Below are 25,733 nucleotides of genomic sequence, written 5' to 3'. Positions count from 1 at the left end.
CACTGGTCCGAATCCTGCCGGTCACTAATAGGCAAGCCGAGGACTGACGTATTGTAGGTTGTCTAGTCTAGCTTGGTCTCATTCCTCCTATCAAGCCCTACGGCCTTTTTTGGATATTCCGTAAATACCAATCCTCTTCTAAGTAAGGGAGCGTTTTCTATATTATAAAAAAAAAATACTTTATTTCTCCATTGTGAAACTCCCTCAAAGCCCCCCTCATCTAACTTCTCAAAGGCTCCACTGCTGCAAGGGTGGGGTTCCGGTGCCAGAAAAGGGTCAGTAACAGAATTACCAGCAGTTTCTCCTGCCACGCTGAATGTGTAATGAGCCCCCATGTCTGTCAAGTCACACACTCACCAACAAGTCTCACAGCGAAGAAAATGCAAGATTTCCTCCCAGGAAAGGGACTTGGGCTGAGGAGGTATTTTGAAGGGTATTGGCAAGAGGAGGATGACTGAAAGTTAATTGAAATGAATATGAATCAAGAACCCTCATTGGACCCTCCAAAAGATAGTACTTTGAGGGCCTTGGTCAGAGAATACTCTTTTCTTCTGTGGTAGGTTGAGCTATGTATAGAAACCGGAACCAGCTCAACCATTGGAAAACGGGTGTTATAATTAGGCAGCTGGTATTTAATACATAACATATGCGACATATTAAAATGTTTTGTAGTTACCATGATACTATATACTATACAATAAAAGGCTACTTTGTCTGACTCAAAGAATAACCAGACAAACAGTCGCCAGACCTTCGAGGGCAGCCTATGCCAACCGCATCACTGTCCAGCACACACGCAGAGTGCACGCAGGAGGCACCAGCTTCCCTACTATGGCGGCAACCTTATGGAACAACCTCCCCGCTCAGATCAGATCAATCGACTCACACACGGCCTTAAAAACCAACCTCTTCATTTAAGACCTTGTCATGCTAGGTTTTGCACTTCTTCTGTATCGCCTTGTATAGGAGAATATCTGTGTTTGCCTCCTGTTACTTAGACTAGATTATTAGTAACCAACTGTAACGTCCTATGTTGTATCGTCTGTAACCATGCAAATGTATTTAATTATACTTTTTGGGGCCGCCTACTGTAACCCTCAAGCAAGCCTTCTTAAAATGTCCTTATAGCGCCTCGTTGCCTGTGGGCTGTGGTGCGCTTTACAAATGCTAAAATAAAATAAATACTTTTTAATTATCCAGTGAGTAATATTAGATTGTTATTTACACAGCACTCAATAGCAGTCACAGACTGCAAAGGGTCATGGTGATCGAATAATAATTTGCATTTATATAGTGCTACGAACCCTCAGACATCTGAGCGCTGCTTATTATTACCCACAGTGTGTGGTGCTCATTTATTGACCTTGGAAGGATGAAAACCTGAGTTTGGACCTGCCGGGATTTGAACCTGCGTTGGCAGGCTCTGCACAGATGTCAAAGTGAGCGCTCTACTCCCTGCGCTATCTGCCCAGCAGAACAATTGCTCTTTTTATGTAGCACTTCATGCTGGATTAATCCCACTTCTAAGCATTATGATAATCAGTGTTATTTCTCGCCAGTTTGATGGCACTCATTTTAACCAAAACTGGGGAGGATAAAGGGCTGAATAGCCATGCCGGGATTTCTGCGTGCTGCTGTGGGTGGACATATTTACGATAAGGTCCCACCCAGGTCAGCTATCCTGATACCCTTCTACATGCAAGCATGCACTGTGGACAATGTGGCCCTTCTAGACTGAAACTGCAATGTACATTTGCTGTGTCTTCCATTGAGTACTGGTGGACAGTAGATATTTGATTGACAACTTGTTGAGCTTCATAGCCTTGCACATGTCTGTCTGCGAGTTGTCTTTCCCAGTTTCCCCATGCGCAGTTTACACTATTATGTCATGCTATGCTGAAAATGCACATTAGAGTAATTGCACCGCAAAAACAGGCAGCTCGCGCTAGACAGAAAGGCGCCTGTACAGAGCACAATCGAGGGACATGTTTCCATTAGGTACTGCGGAAATCATTGATATGTATTCCATGACAACTCCTAAAGTCTTTTTTCACAGCGAGATTACATTGTTGCATTCTGAGATGACAGTGGTGTCTCCAATTTAGTAGCATTTTGTGAACTGATGTTTGAAAACGAGGATGTCACCCACATGTTTGTCAATGCACTGCAGACATATTGCTGTTAGAGGGCTCCACAAACAGTGCAGATGCACTTGTGATCCTCTCTGTATTGACCCAGGTGAGTGATAGCTGCTGGGAGCGCTAGTAACACCAATGCCATTTCAAGACAGATTCACTCACACAAAACTCACCGAGCTAACTATATAATCATCTTCTCATCTCGTTTTTCAGCAAATCTGTATGTCTCTCTCAGTGTCATAATTTTCTTCTCAGTCTTTGCGCCTTACATGTCTCTCACTTTCCTGCTCTCCCTCCTTACTGTTCACTCACCTTGCTCTACCCTCCAACCTCCAGACCTCCTTTCTTTCTCAGTCTTTTCCATCTGCCTCTTTGTTTGCTGCCTTCCAGCTCCCATGTATGGCAAGGACAGTGCATTTAATGTCTGGCTTGGCTCTTGTTTGACTCTTGATTTTAGGAGGGCCTGCAGCATAGGTAGACACACGCATTTGGTTCAAGCTGTGCTCGAGCACTCATAGACCTTACCACCTCGTTCTGATAGTGTGGTACTAGAATCAGTATTGTACAGTTGTCTGATGGACCCGAGATGTGCTCAGGTGTGTCCTTGAAGTGTGGAGCGTACTTCACCAGAGACATTGTAAAATGTTCCACCCAGTATACCCGGTGGATAATCTGGGGGTCAAGCCAACTGCCAGAGGAGTTAGAACCAACAGTCGGTTGTGTATAGATCAAAGTGGGAATAAAGAGGGCACATTTGCAATGGGGTAGGAGTAATGTTGCCCACCCCCCCACATGCCATACCTGCTTGGTCACTTGTTGAAGGATGAAATTGAGTGATCTATGAAAGGTGATGGTAGTAAAAGGTACTTCCACAGTTGGAAGTAGTTTATCAAATACTAGTAGTATGTATTCTACGTTAAAGGGGGGGGGGGTGTCTGTGCTCGCATGTGTTCAGTTGAAAATATTCAATGTAATCATTTCAAAACACTAGGAGTCCTGAAGGGTGTGTGGATTTGTGTTTTTATTTTGATCTCACTTTCTATGCGATCCAGATATAGTGTCTATATTTTCCATAGAGTCCAGTTGTTACAATGTATAGGCTTCAAAGTGTTTAACTTCACACTTGCAAAAAGATGTGCTGTTGCATCAGTAGTGCAACTAAGCACAACAAAGACTCTGAAATCACACATCAAACATCCTTTGCAAAACTGGCACAGCCACATGCCCGGGGGAAGATGGAATTATATTACACAGAGGATTCGGGAAGGTTGTTAACATGTGCAAATATGTTGCAGCAGAGGTATAACAATACATGTATGCATTACATATGGAGCCTACCTACGGTGGGAGGAGTCCAGGGTCCCCTTGCTAGCCTGCCAGTCACATAAAACCTCAATCGCAGCCTTTCCACCGCTCCCAATGATACCAGCATGAACACGCGTGCCCTTTCCCTTCCAGGCCTGCCCATCGCAAGAGACGAGGAGGACCTGATTCAAACCACAGGTTGCCTGTGCAAGCCCCTGCCCACCTCTCAATGTGCTATGAAAGGAGATTCTTATTTGGGAAATGTAATTACAAAAAGGTTTTCCCTGGGCAAAACCCGTGTCATCCACTGCTAATCTGTGAAATCCCCTGTACAGTGAAATACCATATATTCCTTTAGAACCTTGCTTCTGCAATAGGGGATTAGGTTATGTTAATGTTAAAGGACATTTGTACCGCACACTATCACCACCTGAGTGGTCCCCTGGTGCTCTGGCGGCTCTGAAAAAGGGGAAGAGAGGGGGTGGGTTAGTGGGAATAAGCTGGAAAAGTGCAAGAGAGCAGTGATGTGCTGTTGGCAGCCTCAGCCCGGTGGGTCCGTTGGCTGGGCTTGGGGTTATGAATATTTAATCTACAAATGTAAAATCCCTATGCAAATTAACAAGGGGGGGCCCTGGGCACAGCTCCACACTACTGATGAGGTCCAACCAGACCGAAGCACATTTCTGGGGTTGCTTTTGGTACTCTTGTTCAGAGGAGAATTGCCTGACATTTTGGTGCTGGACTGCCCCTGGGCAGGACAAAGACTGATATGTTTGAGATATTTCTCCTCTGTGAAAGATAGTGACCTAAAGAATCTGGGTAAGAATCTTACAACTGGACTAATGTCTAGCAGAGAGTCTCCCCGGCCCCCCTCGTTTTTGCATATTTAAGTAACTTTGGATCTCACCCTAAGTTACTAGCGGAATCCATACGTGGACCCCTTGCTCACTCTTCTTAGAGAGGCACAGCTCCACCCTACTGATGAGGTCCAACCAGACCGAAACATGTGTCTGGGGTTGCTGTTGGTACTCTTATTTAGAGGAGAATTGCCTAACATTTCAGTGCTGGACCTCCCCAGGGCAGGACAAAGATTGATATGTTTGGGATATTTCTCCTCTGTAAAAGATAGTGAGCTAAAGAATCTGGGTAAGGCCCTTGTACCCAGGACTAATGTCTGGCAGAGGGACTCCCAGCACCCCCCTTGTTTTTTGTAAAATCCCTATGCAATGTTAAGTATTTCAATCAGGCGATACACCCTGGTCTCAGCCTAGTATGCAGCGCATAACCGAAATGCTGATTTTGTTATATATGTAGGTTCAATATTTGAGAGCTACACCACTCATATCACACCCCTTTTCAAATACCCCGGGTCACGATGGACCAGGAATCAGGCTGGCTGGTAAAGGTAATATTTATTTATTTAAAATTCAAAACAAACATATACTTTTTAATATATGGGGCAGCAATCACCAATGTGGTGACAATAACAGATAGGAATGTGAACAATGCACTTAAATTAACCCTTTAGCAACACAAAATAGAAAACACCAGAGAAAAAGGAACATTTTGACTTTTTGGAAAGACAGCACTCAAGTTAGAATTTCCCCCAGGAATGTTCCCTCAACCTAAAAAGAATCAATTCTAAATAGATTTAAGGAAATATCAGGTTATCAGGAATGAGGAACAATAAACAAAATTCGAATCCAACCTTCCCTCCTCAAACAAGAGAGAAAAACAGATTTGAAACCTTACTATGTTAAAATGACACTCGAAAATGGCTTAATAAAACACTGAAAGTGTGCAATAATTCCTAAATCAGTACAAATTTCTTTGGGAACAACATTAGAAAGATACTAGCAGTCATAAGCAATAGTTTGAGCAAAAGTAAACAATTTGAATTTGAATGGATGGTTAAAAGAAATTGATAGCAACAATTTTGAGTGTGTATTTTTGGGTTGGGGTGTAGCTATAGATCTTAGGTATAATCAAGAATTGAAATGAGGTATCTAGCTATTAAACTGAGGGAGATATGCAATGTAGAATAAGAGGTGTTTATAGAAAAATCGGGTAGTGAAAACAGAAAAGAAACTCAGTTTGGACAAGACTAGTTTTTCTCTAAGTTTTACTTTATACTAGAGCATTCAGGCTAGAATACCAAAGAGGGACACAGTAAGCTCTAGAGTTGATTCATGACTTCAACCCCAGATCCCCAGCGCCCACCCTGGTGGAACCAGTCGATCACTCAAAATAGGATTGATAGTTTAGGATTTACACAAGATAAAAATGACTAAAGAAATGGTGCTTAGCAAGATAGATCAAGGACAGGATTGCAATAAGGAATCTGACAATGTTACAAGTTATTAAGGTAAGGACAGGATGGTTTCGAGATTGGGATAGGACAAGGCAAGGTATGCTATGTTTTCTATGATTTCTATTAATAGTTACAGTCCACTTTAATTTAGTATTTTGGACCATCAAGGATTCTAGTCACCACATGGTTCTGTTCTAAAAAAGGACAGCTGGGCAAATCTGGCGGGACACAATCAGCTGGGTCTTTCTGGTCACCGGACTGCACTGGACTGGCACTTCTGGTTACTGGATACTACAGATCAGCAGGGTGGTGAGTTTGCAGCAGGCATGCATCTAGTAGCAGCAAGCCAGGCTGGATCAGGATGCTTCCCTTGGGTTTTGGGGATTTTTTTTTAGAATTTGAGGCCTATCTGAAAATTGGGCCAGCAATGCATAGGCCTTGGCTTTGTAATGGAAATCTGGATTCAGGATCAAACAGGATGAATAAATCAAGAACCGGACGCCACACAGGAATTCAGGAAGAAAGTCAGGAATCAGTCTCTGTGTGTGCTGTCAGGGGACCTTATTTATCATGCCAGATGACATCACTAAAGTATATGACCAGGGCAGGCTTACTACTCCCGCCTCTAATAACAGGATTGGGCAACAGCATAGTTTCTGCCTTGCCCACAGTTTATTGGATCACAGAAAAAGGACGTCATGTTTATGGGGTGATTTTTACAGTTTTTAGAAACCTCCCCTAGCTACTGGAACCAAAATCTAATTTTGCTACAAACACATATTTATGCAGTTGCAACCTCTTAGAAAATCGATACACTGGTTACATATTTTGTGCATAATATTTCAATCAAAACCCCAAGTCTGTGGGACCTGGTTTTACCTTGCTGACACATTTTGGTAATTTTAAACATGAAAGATTTGGCCTAAAATTCCCCAATTTTGTACACAGAGGCGCATTTACCCAAGGGAAGTATGTACAAAATGTTATGTTCGCAACATCAATACCTTCCCCGTAATCTGACATTTTTATAACTTCTGTTCCTTATGCAGTAATGAGTTCTACCAAGTTTTCAAAGAAAGAGCATAAGATTAGATTTAGAACTATGAACTTTTCATATTTTTCCTAATTCTTGCTGCAAAGTTAAACGTCTTTAGAGTTCAGTTACACAATAGCCTTAAAAGCCAAAAGGAAGTCCATTGTCATTTGATCCATTTTATTATTTCCCCCAACTGCTGTCAATTGTCACTTCCAGCAAAGCAAAGTGGAATTTCCAGTCTTAATTGAAGTTTTTATTGCCCCTATGGTGAGTGTCCCAGCCGGCTATTGTCCCAGCCTGGAGCAAAGACGAATGTCTGATGAGCTTCTGAAGTTCCTTTGTCCTGGTGCATTCAAAGTCTTTCAAGCTGGCAATTAGCATTTTCCTGTGCCAGAAGTTTATGAGGTGTCACCCTTTCTCAAGGCTAGTAACTGGCAGAGCAAGTTTTTTTTATAGCTTGCCAAGTTAGCCTATGAGTTTTAGCTTTTATTTTCTCATTTTACATCTTGACTTAAACCTGTGGAATCAAAACAGTTCATATATGTACTTTTACCAGCAACAAATCCTTTTACCTTGCTAAGTAAACAGGCCTTCACACAACAATTTACTTTTAAATAGGTGATTTTCTCTCTTCAGTCAGAAAAAGCACATTGTACAATTTCTTTAAATTCGTTTTTTATCTCCAGCAAATACACACTTTATGCAACTATAGTTCTTTTCTTGAGTGCTGGAGTTGTTTTGCAGCATGCATGGATACATTTAAACAGGCATCTATTTAGAGTCTTTCTCTGAACAGCTGATTTTTAGATACTTTTGCAAAGAAATAGATGCTGTGTTTCCTGTGTAAAATGAAAACAAAGCCCCTGGTTGATTTTTCAAAAATACTTTTTACAGGAGCTGTCATTCAATAATTAGGCCAGGTTCTGCTGAGACACAATGGGTGATACTGGGCATTGCAGGGCCTTTTTAATCACAGTGGTTCATAAGGACTGGATGAGTTTAGCGCCAAGCAGCACTAAAGGTGTCATTTTAAAGAAGTATTTTGGGTTTTCAGCAAAGTAATGCTGCCTCTTTCACTTCACTCCATGTTAAATGTTGCAGAGCACACTGGCACATTTCTGCAGTGAGTACCCTGTCCTACCCCACCTGAAATGTGTGTGGTAAGGTGGGGCTGCCATTTTCTGGTTGTTGCAAAAATGCAGTTTACAGATCCTGGCGCGGACAGGAGTCAGCACGGCCATTTTGCTGTTTCATGCAGCAAGTGATGTGGTAAGGCACTGAGTGGGTCAATATATCCCACAGCAGCATATTTAAATTCTTTGGGGCGGTGCCTTTTAGAAATGTTTGTTGTACTTACTTTTGAAAAGTCATAGATACGAATAATACATTGTGCCCCAGGGTAGGAAGGTGGGGGATCATTGTCCAATAGGTGCAACTCAGCAAGGCCATGAATAAGCTAGAAACCATGAACCAAATCCACTCCCCTCCTGGCTGAGCTTCTATGAGTTTAGTTTCTTCTGCTCCTATCTGTCATGGATACTGATTCCACAAACCAGACCTACTTCCTTTCTCCCTCTCATTCTGTACATTGGTTTCCTTCTCTGCAATCCTAATTGGCTGAAAGTTGGTATAAATAATTTGCCTAAATCTAACACATCTATAAATGCCTATTTCCCCTTTTCCCTTATTTTTTCCTTAAAAAGACTGCTCATGCATCCCACTCTAGAAGTACTGTGATGCGGGATAGCCCTTATTGGCTCATCACAGCCAATGGTTACATTATCCAAGGCAGCACTATTAAGTTTGCCTCCAGGCCCATGATTGTTTTGGGGATTGGGAAAGTAATTTATCATGCATATCTCTAAAGAACACTTTCAAAAGAATGTCATTGGTAGGTATTTGGATTGTTATGCCCACTTTACACAAGATTTTGCTGATTGAGCTGCAGCTCATCACTGAGATACTGACATTCCTAAAATGTTTACATATAGTTACATCAAATTAACATAACAAACCACCAATGCTTAAGTGGAAGATATTGATCAAACACCCATTAAAGCCTGGCAATGTAAACACTTTTGCAAACTAATGTCAGCTTCATGGTAATGGCATTTTTTGTGCAGAGGTTTTAGTGCTCACCTCCTAAAGGGGAGCCCTGATAGGGGCTGTAGCCGGCAAAATCATTAGTGGGCTGGAGATGGCACTACCAGGGATCACAGTGCCCAAATCATGAAACCTTGACCAAGCAATTCTACTTCTGCTTACAAGACTCTATGGCTCTCTTTTTTCTTTTCCCATCCCATTAAATAGTAAAACAGTGAAACAAAAGGAGATTGCGCACCACTGATATGGAAATGTTAGCCTCCCATGCAGTGCCTCATACCAGCTCTGGCTTTTTTCAAGGTGTTTGTACCTTTTCACACAGGCAATGTGTTTCTACCAAGGAGGCAAAAGGTTATCAAGACCCAATTAAGGTGTCAAGCATTGATGGCTGTACTCAACGTGGTTCTCCATGAAACAATTCAACTCCAGAATGTGTAGGTACCTGGTCTGCTTGTCCTAACCCATTTCAATGACCCTGTTTTGAAGACTGCCATGCATTTATTCACACCGTGCTGCTATGTGTGAGCTAATGACCCTGCTGTACACTCCACTTTCCTGTTCTGCACAGTGCCTGAAATCCTCAGCTTCAAGATGGCGGCAAAGTTGAAGGAGCTCTTTTGCTCTGGGTATACCATTACATGAACCGAGTAATGGCTCATAAGGCTCAGGGTTTTCCTCCTACTGGGGGAAGAGGATAATTAAGCATCAGGGCGAGTAAGCATTCTTGGGTTCAGGGGGTGTTGCACAGTATACTAAAGGAGGTGGTGGTGCCCATACACACCAACCTTTCCTGATTGCATTAGGTGGGGAGACTCACAGTGTTGTAGACAACAGAATTGCTATTTCTCAAATATGTTTTCTTTTCCCCTTCTTTCACCCTCCTAAAATATCTCTCATCCCAAATCAATTCAATAGAAGGATACAGTTATCCCAGTTAGTTTCAATCGCAGAATCCCCCCTATGGCTGGTCTAAAACACTGGCATGTGTGGTGGCGTTTTTGTATGGGATGCCCAATTTCTTGGTTTTTGCTAGTTTTGAACACTAACATTCCCTTAGCCTTTCCTTTTCCTTTGGTGGACATTTAGGTGTCTGTGCCAGCCTTTTGACTTCAAGTTAAGGAAAATGATGAAAGAACCATGACCCAGGTCAAATCTCAGCTGTTCTCTTATCATAGGATGCTAGCTATGAACCACGTCATCCACCATGATCGCCCAGCTCTAAGTTGAACATGGAAGATTATGAGGTGAGTTAGGCCCTCATTACGACCCTGGCGGAAATCGGAAAACGATGGCGGAGATGCAATACCGCCATCGAATAGCGCTCGGTGCGACTATGACCCGCCACCGCAAAGTACGAAGCCATTAGCGACACCGCAGTGAACGGCAACGCTAACTGCACCAAGTACGCGCGCGCGCGCCATGCCAAACCGTAAATACCACCATGGCGCAAGGGTACGCGAATTCCGACCCTAGCGGACATGTACCTAACGCCATCAAGCATGGCGGAAAGCACCATTCCGCCATGGTGAGAAGTACGGCATCGCGAATCAACCGTAAACGGCCCCACTGAGTGCCTGTACACCGCTCCCTGCCCACAAAGTACAACTCCCCGTAGGTGCAATGAAGTCACAATGCAACCATTGAAATGTACAAGTCACCCATGCATGCCAACGAACAAAAGACTCACAAGAGGGGCCAATGGGAGCTGCAGGGAACAGATGGCACGAATATAGAAGCCATTCCAATGGACATGACCACAGTCCCCCCCCCCGAAACGCACGCAAACACAGGCACCTGTGACCAGCAATATTCCGAAAATCACAACATTCCACCAGTCCACCTGGCTGACCGGCGTCTGTTACACAAAACCCAATCCCCCGCCCCTGAGCATGACAACATTCAAACAGTCATATTGGCAGCCCCCATCCCTGACCTCACTGGGCTCCGTAGGCAAACGCGCCCAGCACAGTACCACGCGACTATACTCCGAAACCGGAACCCAATGCAGATCTCCTCACAATACATCGCACCCCAAATAGGAATATGCCACATCACTCGCAAAGAAGAACGCTACACGGCCCATATCAGAATACAAATTTAATGCACAACCAATTCACCAAGCTCATACAGCCATTAGTCCATGAACTCAAAAACACATATCACCATTGTGGGCTGCATCCGCAAGGAATGACCAGCTACTACTTGTGTGACGCCCTGTTCCATCATGGTACACAGAGCCACATTCACGTACGAAAAGGCAACATGGAAGCGCACTGAACCGCAGGCCCGTCCCAATGGGGAGGCACTAGTCCAACTGAAAGGCCGAAATGTTGCTCCGAGCCACTAGTACTGCGTAAGGGCATGTGGCCCATTGGCGATCGTCCCATAAGATCGTAATGCTGCTCCACTGATTAACACGAAGCAGCAGGTGTCGTGAGTAAACGCCATCTGCAGGAGTGGCATACAGATGGCAGTGGCAAAAGGGGAGGAGATACCTGTCAACCAAAAGAAAAGAAAAAGAACAGAATGGCCATCAGAAGTACATTCGAACAACTCACTCCAATGATCACACTAAATCCACAGCCATATGCATGCTAGCCCACTCCAAAGGATCATCACCACCCCACAACCACTTGCGACTCATAACCATCTATATCGAGGTGTAAACACCATCACAAACGAGTGTACCTGTGCATGCGACTGTCAAAACAGATTCCATCAGATGGGAATGTTAACGTGCATGGACACAAGTGTCTGAAGGCGCGTCGAGACAGGGAGGGCTCAACAAGGCCAGATAGACGATGGTCCCACTATGGCAGCCCTGCATCACATAGCGCAGGGGAGGCGGATAGATCCCAAGAAGCACTGTACATGGCAAACCCTGTATCAAATCACCTGGCCATGCATCCATTCATCATTCCCTCATCCTGTTATAAAAACGCCTGAAAATTTACTCACAAAACATTCGATTTTTCCATTGAGTCTGTGCGTTATGCAGCCTGCAAAATCCACAGTGCCCCAGCCCGTAATTCCAGTGTTGTGAAGTTACATGTATTTGGGAACGTCCGGCCTCATCGGCCACGTCACGATTGCGCATCCCAAACTATTCATATCAATCATTGCTTCCTCGCCATGGCCTCTGTCTCAAGGACATCGAACAATAGAACGTTATATTTGCAGTCAGACCTGTGGGCATCTCCTCTCCGCTAGCCGAAAACCGAAAGCGCCGGCCTTCGAATTCCTCATTTGCAACATCACGTCGAAAAGGCATCTGTGGCCGTTTGAACTCACAAATTAATCCATCTAGTGCGGCTGTGTGTGAAAATGGTAACTGCCATCACCCACTAATGGGACGCCCCGCCCGTCGTTGCAACTCGGTACAGTGATGCATGAGGGCCCACCGTTACTCGAGTACTACGTTCCACTGACCCATCACAAGTCTGTTCGCGACTGCAAAGATTGTATGTGAAACAATGGGACCATAGCCGAATGTACATAACAACAAATGTTACACGGCCATCGGGTACAAATACATGATTGCAATAGCAAGATGCCATTCCTCGAATAGCAGCGTTGTGTGCGGGACGTGCTCGCCCAAAGGGGAGAGCAGCTTGCACAGGTGGAATGAATCACCACAGGTGGAGGCCATACAGCCTGAAAACACATAAAGTGCACACCCAGTCTCCTCCCACAACCACACCCCCTCCGAAATGCTACCGGCAGGACTCGCGATGTTGGCCCTGGGGGACCTGATAGCACTGCAAGTACTCCAACTCCAAGAAGAAGACGAACACCAACTACAACCGGCCGCACGGAGGAGACGCAGGAGGAGGAGGAGGCCAAGGCAGGGCCCGCAAGGGCCGCCAGCACAGCCACTACCACCACGCAGGCAGCCCGCAATCCCACGCCTCCGAGCACATCCGTTCAACCTCACTGATGAGCAGATCCACACCCTCTACCGTTTGGACCGGGACACCATAGCCGCCATAGTGGACATGACACAGGCTGACCTTGTCAGCATGATAGATAGCCCAACCGCCATCCCACCCCTACTGAAGGTGGTGTCTGTACTCCACTTCCTGGCCACAGGCACCTACCAGCACACAGTCGGACAGTTGCATGGCATTTCTCAGCCACTGTTCTCACGGACACTATTGCAAGTGCTCGATGCCCTCCTGAAGCACGCAGACGACTACATCTCTCTACCACGCTCGGAGCAGGAAATTACCAACACCAAAGTGGGATTCCATGCACTTGCCGGCATACCGGGTTGCATTGGTGCCATCGACTGCACCCATGTGGAATTGGTCGTCCCACATGCCATGGAGGCCCAGTACCGCAACCGAAAACAATTTCATTCCCTGAATGTACAGATGGTGTGTGACTCCAACAGGATCATTACACATTGTTGTGCCAGATTCCCTGGATCAACCCATGATTCTATGGTCTTGAGGAACTCTACTATACCACGCTACATGGAGCGACACGCAGGGAACAGATCCTGGCTACTCGGTGAGTCTCTTTTCATGCATGATGATGTGGGGTATGTGATGCGGCAATGACCTGGCAGGAGGGGGGAGGGGTGTGCGTACGTAGCAATGGCATTCCACATCATACGTTTATCGTCCACATACAGGTGATGCTGGGTATCCACTGAAGAGATGGCTCCTCACACCAGTCCGGAACCCACGGGACCAGCAAGAGGAGGACTACAACCATGCCCACTCACGTACCCGTGTGGTCATTGAACAGGCATTCGGCCTGCTGAAGACTCGTTTCCGCTGCCTCAGCAGGTCTGGCGGGGCACTCCTGTACCGCCATGAGAAGGTTGCAAAGATGGTCATGGCATGTGTCATGCTCCACAACATGTGCGTACGTAGAAATGTGCCCATGCCCCCTGACGCAGAACTGCAAGCACCTGATGATGGTCATGATGAGGGTGGGGATGTGGCAGCACCTCAAGGAGTCTGCGAGGCACCGGAGGGCCGTGACATTCGTCAGCATCTCATTGATGCATGCTTCTAGCACTCACGCCTGGTGGCTGATACATGGACACGGGACTCGTGGCACTGTGTGTGTCTGGTACCTGCACAATATGGACTGTACGCCTATGATGGCCTAGTACATAATGATCATTGTCGACACATCTCATTGGTTGATCGTGCACTTGTTTATGGCATATGTGATATCATGTTGAACACCCTATCGACCCGCCACCCAAGTGAGCCCAACACACCCCCTCCACCCTCCTACCTCCCCCCCGAACACCAGTGTCCAAAGATGCTCATTGTCAGTGGGCTGTCGCTATTGCAAGCCCCCTCTGCGGGTATCAGGGGCACCCCTGCCTGTGGAGCGCAGGTTCCTCCCAGATCTACGTTGGGGGCTGCCCTGGACGGAACTTGCAACGGATGATGTCTCTGCCTGCTCACGTCCATGCATGTCCCTAAGGGTTTGTGAGAGCTCAGTGAGCACACGGCGCACTGCGGCAAGTTCGGCACATACGTCTTTGGACGTCGCATGCAGTTCCCCCCTCAGGCTCTCGGTGCTTCTCTCCATTTGGACTCTCAGGCTCTCAGTGCTACTCTCCATTTGGACTCTCAGGCTCTCGGTGCTACTCTCCATTTGTGCCCTTAGTGTCTCTGTACCTCTCTCCATTTCTGCCCTAAGTGTCTCAGTTGATGTTTCTATGTCTGCCTTAGTGCCCCCACATTCATCGGCATGGTCCTTGAGGAGCGTGGCCAGTTGCTGCTGTTGCACGATTAACTGGTCGAGGGACTGTTGCCTCTGCTGGGCCATGGACATTTGCGGGGGTGTCACAGAGGGGCTGTTGACCTCATGTTGCCTTGCCACAGGGCTTGGGGGGGATGGCCAGTCGTCGTCTTGTGGGTGCCCCTGCGTGGTATCCTCATGTTGTACGGGATGGGACAGACAGGGGGATTGGGACAGGTCATGGATGGATCTGACTTCGACATCCCCGTCTTCTGTGTCGGAGCATGCTGCCATCAATGGGGTGTCACCTATGGTGGTGCTGCCACCAGAGGCAGTGCCTTCTGTGGCATCCGTTGGGGGGACCTGTGGTGGTGGTGCTGTGGGCATGCTGGCTGCTGGGGTGCCCGTTGATGTTCCCTCCTCTGTGCTGCCACCTGATTTGTGCTGCTGCCGTGTCTTGATGCGTGCAGCTGAGGTGGAGGGTCTTTGGCCGTTGGTCTTGGCCCTCTTTGCAGGTGTGCTGGTAGGGGTGTCCTGATGCTCGTCGATTGGATCGGACCCTGTGGTGGAGTAAAGGAGGGCGAGGGTTAATAATGGGTCTGTGGGTATTGGAATGGCATTGTATCACATGCATTGGGGTGGTACATGAGGGTGATTTGGGTCGGGGCCTTGGAGGTGCTTTCATTTGTGTGTGGGGTGAGGGTGCAGTTGTTTGGCAGCCTGCAGTTAGGGTGTGCCTGCTGGACGTGTGGTGGGTGTTTTAGGGGTTTTTAATTATTTATGCATTTATTGTGGTTTTAAAGTGCGCTATAAGGGCGCTATAAGGGCGATGTGTGTGTACGTTCTCCTGGACATGTGTTTCTGTTGCACTATGTAGACACATGGTACTTCACATGATTGGACATTGTGGATTTAGCATTGTTTTATCTGGCCCACCTACCTGATTCTTCTGATGTCTGCACTCCTTTCTCCATCCCTCCGACTCCCTCAATGCTCTCCATTCCGATGGTGGAGGCACAGATTTCTTCCCAGGGGGTCAACTTGATGGGTGATTCAGGACCTCCCCCGGTGGCTGTGGCAATGTTGCGGTTGGCAGAGAGTATGCTGCGGACGCGTATCCGCAGGTCGTCCCACCGCTTGAATCACCCATCAAGTTGACCCCCTGGGAAGAAATCTGTGCCTCCACCATCGGAATGGAGAGCATTGAGGGAGTCGGAGGGATGGAGAAAGGAGTGCAGACATCAGAAGAATCAGGTAGGTGGGCCAGATAAAACAATGCTAAATCCACAATGTCCAATCATGTGAAGTACCATGTGTCCACATAGTGCAACAGAAACACATGTCCAGGAGAACGTACACACACATCGCCCTTATAGCGCACTTTAAAACCACAATAAATACATAAATAATTAAAAACCCCTAAAACACCCACCACACGTCCAGCAGGCACACCCTAACTGCAGGCTGCCAAACAACTGCACCCTCACCCCACACACAAATGAAAGCACCTCCAAGGCCCCGACCCAAATCACCCTCATGTACCACCCCAATGCATGTGATACAATGCCATTCCAATACCCACAGACCCATTATTAACCCTCGCCCTCCTTTACTCCACCACAGGGTCCGATCCAATCGACGAGCATCAGGACACCCCTACCAGCACACCTGCAAAGAGGGCCAAGACCAACGGCCAAAGACCCTCCACCTCAGCTGCACGCATCAAGACACGGCAGCAGCACAAATCAGGTGGCAGCACAGAGGAGGGAACATCAACAGGCACCCCAGCAGCCAGCATGCCCACAACACCACCACCACAGGTCCCCCCAACGGATGCCACAGAAGGCACTGCCTCTGGTGGCAGCAGCACCATAGGTGACACCCCATTGATGGCAGCATGCTCCGACACAGAAGACGGGGATGTCGAAGTCAGATCCATCCATGACCTGTCCCAATCCCCCTGTCTGTCCCATCCCGTACAACATGAGGATACCACGCAGGGGCACCCACAAGACGACGACTGGCCATCCCCCCAAGCCCTGTGGCAAGGCAACATGAGGTCAACAGCCCCTCTGTGACACCCCCGCAAATGTCCATGGCCCAGCAGAGGCAACAGTCCCTCGACCAGTTAATCGTGCAACAGCAGCAACTGGCCACGCTCCTCAAGGACCATGCCGATGAATGTGGGGGCACTAAGGCAGACATAGAAACATCAACTGAGACACTTAGGGCAGAAATGGAGAGAGGTACAGAGACACTAAGGGCACAAATGGAGAGTAGCACCGAGAGCCTGAGAGTCCAAATGGAGAGTAGCACCGAGAGCCTGAGAGTCCAAATGGAGAGAAGCACCGAGAGCCTGAGGGGGGAACTGCATGCGACGTCCAAAGACGTATGTGCCGAACTTGCCGCAGTGCGCCGTGTGCTCACTGAGCTCTCACAAACCCTTAGGGACATGCATGGACGTGAGCAGGCAGAGACATCATCCGTTGCAAGTTCCGTCCAGGGCAGCCCCCAACGTAGATCTGGGAGGAACCTGCGCTCCACAGGCAGGGGTGCCCCTGATACCCGCAGAGGGGGCTTGCAATAGCGACAGCCCACTGACAATGAGCATCTTTGGACACTGGTGTTCGGGGGGGAGGTAGGAGGGTGGAGGGGGTGTGTTGGGCTCACTTGGGTGGCGGGTCGATAGGGTGTTCAACATGATATCACATATGCCATAAACAAGTGCACGATCAACCAATGAGATGTGTCGACAATGATCATTATGTACTAGGCCATCATAGGCGTACAGTCCATATTGTGCAGGTACCAGACACACACAGTGCCACGAGTCCCGTGTCCATGTATCAGCCACCAGGCGTGAGTGCTAGAAGCATGCATCAATGAGATGCTGACGAATGTCACGGCCCTCCGGTGCCTCGCAGACTCCTTGAGGTGCTGCCACATCCCCACCCTCATCATGACCATCATCAGGTGCTTGCAGTTCTGCGTCAGGGGGCATGGGCACATTTCTACGTACGCACATGTTGTGGAGCATGACACATGCCATGACCATCTTTGCAACCTTCTCATGGCGGTACAGGAGTGCCCCGCCAGACCTGCTGAGGCAGCGGAAACGAGTCTTCAGTAGGCCGAATGTCTGTTCAATGACCACACGGGTACGTGAGTGGGCATGGTTGTAGTCCTCCTCTTGCTGGTCCCGTGGGTTCCGGACTGGTGTGAGGAGCCATCTCTTCAGTGGATGCCCAGCATCACCTGTATGTGGACGATAAACGTATGATGTGGAATGCCATTGCTACGTACGCACACCCCCCCCCCTCCTGCCAGGTCATTGCCGCATCACATACCCCACATCATCATGCATGAAAAGAGACTCACCGAGTAGCCAGGATCTGTTCCCTGCGTGTCGCTCCATGTAGCGTGGTATAGTAGAGTTCCTCAAGACCATAGAATCATGGGTTGATCCAGGGAATCTGGCACAACAATGTGTAATGATCCTGTTGGAGTCACACACCATCTGTACATTCAGGGAATGAAATTGTTTTCGGTTGCGGTACTGGGCCTCCATGGCATGTGGGACGACCAATTCCACATGGGTGCAGTCGATGGCACCAATGCAACCCGGTATGCCGGCAAGTGCATGGAATCCCACTTTGGTGTTGGTAATTTCCTGCTCCGAGCGTGGTAGAGAGATGTAGTCGTCTGCGTGCTTCAGGAGGGCATCGAGCACTTGCAATAGTGTCCGTGAGAACAGTGGCTGAGAAATGCCATGCAACTGTCCGACTGTGTGCTGGTAGGTGCCTGTGGCCAGGAAGTGGAGTACAGACACCACCTTCAGTAGGGGTGGGATGGCGGTTGGGCTATCTATCATGCTGACAAGGTCAGCCTGTGTCATGTCCACTATGGCGGCTATGGTGTCCCGGTCCAAACGGTAGAGGGTGTGGATCTGCTCATCAGTGAGGTTGAACGGATGTGCTCGGAGGCGTGGGATTGCGGGCTGCCTGCGTGGTGGTAGTGGCTGTGCTGGCGGCCCTTGCGGGCCCTGCCTTGGCCTCCTCCTCCTCCTGCGTCTCCTCCGTGCGGCCGGTTGTAGTTGGTGTTCGTCTTCTTCTTGGAGTTGGAGTACTTGCAGTGCTATCAGGTCCCCCAGGGCCAACATCGCGAGTCCTGCCGGTAGCATTTCGGAGTGGGTGTGGTTGTGGGAGGAGACTGGGTGTGCACTTTATGTGTTTTCAGGCTGTATGGCCTCCACCTGTGGTGATTCATTCCACCTGTGCAAGCTGCTCTCCCCTTTGGGCGAGCACGTCCCGCACACAACGCTGCTATTCGAGGAATGGCATCTTGCTATTGCAATCATGTATTTGTACCCGATGGCCGTGTAACATTTGTTGTTATGTACATTCGGCTATGGTCCCATTGTTTCACATACAATCTTTGCAGTCGCGAACAGACTTGTGATGGGTCAGTGGAACGTAGTACTCGAGTAACGGTGGGCCCTCATGCATCACTGTACCGAGTTGCAACGACGGGCGGGGCGTCCCATTAGTGGGTGATGGCAGTTACCATTTTCACACACAGCCGCACTAGATGGATTAATTTGTGAGTTCAAACGGCCACAGATGCCTTTTCGACGTGATGTTGCATATGAGGAATTCGAAGGCCGGCGCTTTCGGTTTTCGGCTAGCGGAGAGGAGATGCCCACAGGTCTGACTGCAAATATAACGTTCTATTGTTCAATGTCCTTGAGACAGAGGCCATGGCGAGGAAGCAATGATTGATATGAATAGTTTGGGATGCGCAATCGTGACGTGGCCGATGAGGCCGGACGTTCCCAAATACATGTAACTTCACAACACTGGAATTACGGGCTGGGGCACTGTGGATTTTGCAGGCTGCATAACGCACAGACTCAATGGAAAAATCGAATGTTTTGTGAGTAAATTTTCAGGCGTTTTTATAACAGGATGAGGGAATGATGAATGGATGCATGGCCAGGTGATTTGATACAGGGTTTGCCATGTACAGTGCTTCTTGGGATCTATCCGCCTCCCCTGCGCTATGTGATGCAGGGCTGCCATAGTGGGACCATCGTCTATCTGGCCTTGTTGAGCCCTCCCTGTCTCGACGCGCCTTCAGACACTTGTGTCAAAGCACGTTAACATTCCCATCTGATGGAATCTGTTTTGACAGTCGCATGCACAGGTACACTCGTTTGTGATGGTGTTTACACCTCGATATAGATGGTTATGAGTCGCAAGTGGTTGTGGGGTGGTGATGATCCTTTGGAGTGGGCTAGCATGCATATGGCTGTGGATTTAGTGTGATCATTGGAGTGAGTTGTTCGAATGTACTTCTGATGGCCATTCTGTTCTTTTTCTTTTCTTTTGGTTGACAGGTATCTCCTCCCCTTTTGCCACTGCCATCTGTATGCCACTCCTGCAGATGGCGTTTACTCACGACACCTGCTGCTTCGTGTTAATCAGTGGAGCAGCATTACGATCTTATGGGACGATCGCCAATGGGCCACATGCCCTTACGCAGTACTAGTGGCTCGGAGCAACATTTCGGCCTTTCAGTTGGACTAGTGCCTCCCCATTGGGACGGGCCTGCGGTTCAGTGCGCTTCCATGTTGCCTTTTCGTACGTGAATGTGGCTCTGTGTACCATGATGGAACAGGGCGTCACACAAGTAGTAGCTGGTCATTCCTTGCGGATGCAGCCCACAATGGTGATATGTGTTTTTGAGTTCATGGACTAATGGCTGTATGAGCTTGGTGAATTGGTTGTGCATTAAATTTGTATTCTGATATGGGCCGTGTAGCGTTCTTCTTTGCGAGTGATGTGGCATGTTCCTATTTGGGGTGCGATGTATTGTGAGGAGATCTGCATTGGGTTCCGGTTTCGGAGTATAGTCGCGTGGTACTGTGCTGGGCGCGTTTGCCTACGGAGCCCAGTGAGGTCAGGGATGGGGGCTGCCAATATGACTGTTTGAATGTTGTCATGCTCAGGGGCGGGGGATTGGGTTTTGTGTAACAGACGCCGGTCAGCCAGGTGGACTGGTGGAATGTTGTGATTTTCGGAATATTGCTGGTCACAGGTGCCTGTGTTTGCGTGCGTTTCGGGGGGGGGACTGTGGTCATGTCCATTGGAATGGCTTCTGTATTCGTGCCATCTGTGCCCTGCAGCTCCCATTGGCCCCTCTTGTGAGTCTTTTGTTCGTTGGCATGCATGGGTGACTTGTACATTTCAATGGTTGCATTGTGACTTCATTGCACCTACGGGGAGTTGTACTTTGTGGGCAGGGAGCGGTGTACAGGCACTCAGTGGGGCCGTTTACGGTTGATTCGCGATGCCGTACTTCTCACCATGGCGGAATGGTGCTTTCCGCCATGCTTGATGGCGTTAGGTACATGTCCGCTAGGGTCGGAATTCGCGTACCCTTGCGCCATGGTGGTATTTACGGTTTGGCATGGCGCGCGCGCGCGTACTTGGTGCAGTTAGCGTTGCCGTTCACTGCGGTGTCGCTAATGGCTTCGTACTTTGCGGTGGCGGGTCATAGTCGCACCGAGCGCTATTCGATGGCGGTATTGCATCTCCGCCATCGTTTTCCGATTTCCGCCAGGGTCGTAATGAGGGCCAATGTGTGTTTCTACTGTACTGTTCATGCAAACATGCCTCTCAACTCAACCTCATTTGGGTGGAGAGATCCACCTGATGTAAATGGGATCATCCATCAAAAGCTGTGACCTGATAGGGTAAAAGCACAACCTTAATTCAAAGGAGTGAAAAACAAGCCTTGGGTTCCTACAGCCCTCATCCCAATGGATTACAAAGAAAAGGCAATGTATGAGGTAATTCAAAACTCCGATTCGGTTTTTATTTTCTTTAGAATTACTGACTCTTTCTGAGCAACACGTGTTTCGAGCTCTCTAGCTCTTCTTCAGGGCTCTGAAAATTATGTTAAGTAGTCAACTGTGACATTAATGCATTCAACAAATTCTTGTATATGTTTTGGTGTTGTAGGTGACAGATACGTGATAAAAAAAACAATGCGTTCAATAAAGCCAGTGTGTGTGAACTTCTTGTTATTGTCACTAAATACTTCTTGTCCCGAATGCTAAGACTCAAAGTAGTAATTGGAATTCAACCTCTCGGCTGCTTGTAAACCTGTCCAGAGTGTGGAGTGCTCTTCACAAAGGCGTCAGGGACAGATAACGCGCGAGCCTTGTCTTCTCCTTAAGAACCGAGGATTAGAGTTACGCCGCGGACTGTAGCTGCACCTCAACAACACAGCCTTATGTACTTGTTGTCCAGTATTCCTATGCAGTGTTCATATACAGTAAACCAAGGATGGGCTTTCTGTGGATGTAGTAGGCGCTTGGTCCACTGAATGGGTAATGGGGCTGTAATATGATGGGGTAAAAAGGCGTCCTTACCTTTATACAGAGGCCATTTGCATTGTGTTTCTGTTATGTCCTGAGCTGACACCCATTCTTTACGTGAATAAAGAGCAGCAGATTTTGTAGCCAAACCAGTGGCACGAGGCAGGCACATACTCTAAAGACATACTGCTCACACATGAGGCATCCATTGCATTTGAATGGCTCAACAGGGTGAGATTGCTCCACAAGTTACAAGTGTTGGGTTCACCCTATAATAAGTGCATGTGAAAAACATAAACAGAGAGACATTGTCAGCGGAAAAGGTGCATTTTTATTTCATGGGAGGCACACATGGCACTTCTGGCTGTGCGGTCCATTAATTACCCTGGCACACGGCGATAAGGAGCAGCCTCGCAGGTAGTCCATTGAGTCCTAGCAGCAATAGTGTTGGCGCTAGAGGACAAAAATAAACAGCATGTTATTGGCATGGACTCACAAACATCGAAAATCACAGGAACACAAAATACTACTGCAACCCATATACAAGTTGCCTGGTGCCAAAGGAAAATGAATAGCACAATAGCAAATAGAACATAAAAGAGCACACACTAGTGTTACCCCATCCCTCCCGAGGCCCATGCCGTAGAAAGGGTGTGAAATCCATCACAGAAGCTTAACATGTTCTGTAACAAGGGAAGAGAGAGACACCTCATACAGCAGAGCCATTAACAGCAGCAGAGCAGACATGGGTATCTATTTTAACAACTGCAACATTGCTTAGGAAACACTCATGGGGAACGTGGGAATGGGACAGGGTAGAGATTGCTCCCCAAGTTGCAGAAGTTGAATTCACTCTAAAGAAAAGCATGTGTGGAAAAACATAGAGGGACACAAGAATGTGTTCAGCCTGGAACATTAGGAGTGAGGGGTGCAAAGTAGCCTTGTTGGATTGCCTGAATTCTGTAGCAGTCTGGTGGGAGGGAAAGCAGGGGCTGGGGGTGGCGCGCCAGGTCAAGAGCGCAGTGATTGTGGAGAGGAAGAGTGCAGATTTTGGGAGGGGGAGCCGAAATAGACATTCAGCAAGGTGCCGAGTGGCGAGACCATGGAGAGATTTACCAAGTGGCGAGACCATAGAGAGATTTACCGAGTGGCTAGACCATTGAGAGATTTACCGAGTGGCGAGAGCAACAGAGAGATTTGCAGAGTGGCGAGACCATGGAGAGATTTAACGAGTGGCGAAACAATGGAGAGATTTACAGAGTGGCGAGACCATGGAGAGATTTGCAGAGTGGCGGGACCATGGAGAGAATTACCGAGTGGCGAGACCATGGAGAGATTTGCAGAGTGGCGAGACCATGGAGAGATTTAACGAGTGGCGAGACCATGGAGAGATTTACCGAGTGGTGGGACCATGGAGAGATTTACAGAGTGGCAAGACCATGGAGAGATTTACCGAGTGGTGAGACCATGGAGAGATTTACCGAGTGGCAAGACCATGGAGAGATTTGAAGTCGTGGAGTAGGAATTTAAAGAGAGAGGGGTTTTACTTGGAAAGCCAGCCAGTGGTATGTTAGTGTGTAGGCTTGGGAGAGGATATGGTTTAGATAAAGAGGGTGCAGGTAGCAAAGTTGAACGATAGATTGTGATGTTGAGTCTCCTTTAAGGCTCTTTCCCTCGTCTAAAAGGCATCTTGTGGACAAGCCCCCCTTCTACCTTAAATATCAAATCAAATGGCACCAGCCAAATCGAGATCTCTGTTCCAAACCAGAGGTCTGATTGCCATTCCACTAACTAACTGTGCCCAAAACCTGTGCCATACATTCTAGGTCCGGGTGCCACCCCGTGCAGCATTCTTCTGATGATCTGTAGACAGAGGCCAGGAAGTCTTCTGCCTAGGATTGCATCGGCCTTTCAGGCTCAATCCCAGAGGCCCAGGCGCTCCTCCGGACATCAGTGCTTTACAAAGTCAAATAAAACGAAATTATAAATGGAAGGGAGGATCGGGAAGCACAGTTGAAGGAAAGGTCATTCATGAATGAAGACGCCCAGATCTATACACGCACACACATTTCAATAAGTGGAGGGGAGCTCCCTTTCACTCAGTACAATAGATCCCAAGTCTTGTCATACTATGGAACACCTGCTAGTTAGATAATAAAACATTTGCACCTGGGGAAAGGCGTTCAGCCAATTAGGTGGCTGGAACATCTGCGAGAACACACAGTGTCCCGCGCACTGTTTCCAGCCACCCGAGGCTCTTCCTTGAGTGGCACCACCTTCTTTTTTTGTTGAAGATGGAGAGGAAGCAGGGAGTCTCTCCCTGATGCCTCCCCATCACCCCAAAACAAAACAACTCCTCTTACCTGCTGGACCAGAGCTTTGTGCTCCGATCCGACACTCCTCCCACTCACTGCTGAGACCATGGAAATGGAAAAGGTACTTAGTCCCTTTTCCGATGGTGGCGGCCATCTTTTATGTTCTCAGGAGTTTGCCATCACGCAGTAAGCGCAGCCAATATCCTGAAAAAAAAATCATTAGCAACCCGGTCAAAACCTGGGGTGCGAATAGCAATCATGCAGCAGCAGGGGAGCGTACTGGTCGGTAATGGGCTGCAGCGCCCACCAGCTACAGCTGGCGGGCCTTTACCAGCCATGTAACCCCCCTGCAGCGGCGTGACTGCTACATTCACTCCATGCATACCTTAGACCTGGTAATGAGGAATTTACACAAGCGTATACTATGAATTGTTTATGAGCACAGTAGTGATAACAGGATGCATGTGATGCTGTGTATTTGATCATCCTGCTTGTCCTATTGATGGGTGCATCATTTTGAAAAGCCAACGGGGGGGATAGAATTAGCTAAGATTTCTTCTTAAAGGGGAAGAATCTGAAGCTCTTAACAGTTAGTGATGAAGAAAGAGAGAGGAAAGAAAGAAAGAAAGAAAGAAAGAAAGAAAGAAAGAAAGAAAGAAAGAAAGAAAGAAAGAAAGAAAGAAAGAAAGAAAGAAAGAAAGAAAGAAAGAAAGAAAGAAAGAAAGAAGGGGGGCGTGGCTAACTGGCCATGTAGTGGGACGTGCCTGCTGAGAGCTGCTCCTGTGATCCGACGCTGATCCGAAAATGCGCACGCTAAAAATGGACGATTTACCCTATTAATGAAAGCACGGGCGTGTGAATGGATGCCCTTCCACCATTGAAGATAACAGACAATTTGGATGAACGGCGGTAGAGAAACTGACACCTAAACGTGTGGCGGCTGGCAACGAAGTATCCAAAATGGCGGAGGACAATGGCCGAGCGGCCGCGACTGCATGATCAACAGCGTAAGCTGCAGCGGCGAGCACGAGGGCACAGACGAACATTGTTGTTTGAAACTGTTGGAACTCTCGCCGCTGGGAGCAGAGCTGCGACCCGATACGGAATATATGTGATCAGGCGAAATCGGGCCGTGAGTGAGGCGGCAGAACACGGAAGAAGTGAGGGGCCGTTGACTGGAGCCTATGCGGCCCCCTCCCCCTCTAACAACGTGTAAATGCTGGGCGAGCGTTTACATGCAGCCCTCGAGCGCTAATCAAATGCGCGGATGCTCTTCTGTGAAAACGAAAGTGCGGCTGATGGCTCGGGCGGCATGTGGCTGCTGAGGGATGCAGGCGAAGGGAGAGGAGGTCCGGGGTGCACAAAATAAGTGCCCAGAGTATATAAGGGCACCCGCGTGCGAGCATTGCTGTAGAACAGGAGCTGCACGGCTCCC

The 25,733-nt window shown here is 48.1% G+C and overlaps 1 long non-coding RNA gene across 1 annotated transcript in view; it reads right to left on the bottom strand.

Moving 5' to 3' along the window:
• Positions 1-21,422: 21,422 nt before the first annotated feature.
• Positions 21,423-25,733, bottom strand: part of LOC138565939 (uncharacterized) — a 122,186-nt gene continuing 117,875 nt past the window's right edge. The window contains exon 4 of the long non-coding RNA XR_011301722.1: positions 21,423-22,436. This is a non-coding gene — a long non-coding RNA (uncharacterized lncRNA). The remainder of the gene's footprint in view (positions 22,437-25,733) is intronic.

This window comes from Ambystoma mexicanum, chromosome 2p, assembly GCF_040938575.1.
Source record: "Ambystoma mexicanum isolate Mex_15411 chromosome 2p, UKY_AmexF1_1, whole genome shotgun sequence".
NCBI lineage: Eukaryota > Metazoa > Chordata > Amphibia > Caudata > Ambystomatidae > Ambystoma > Ambystoma mexicanum.
This window is presented reverse-complemented; position numbering and strand designations above follow the sequence as displayed.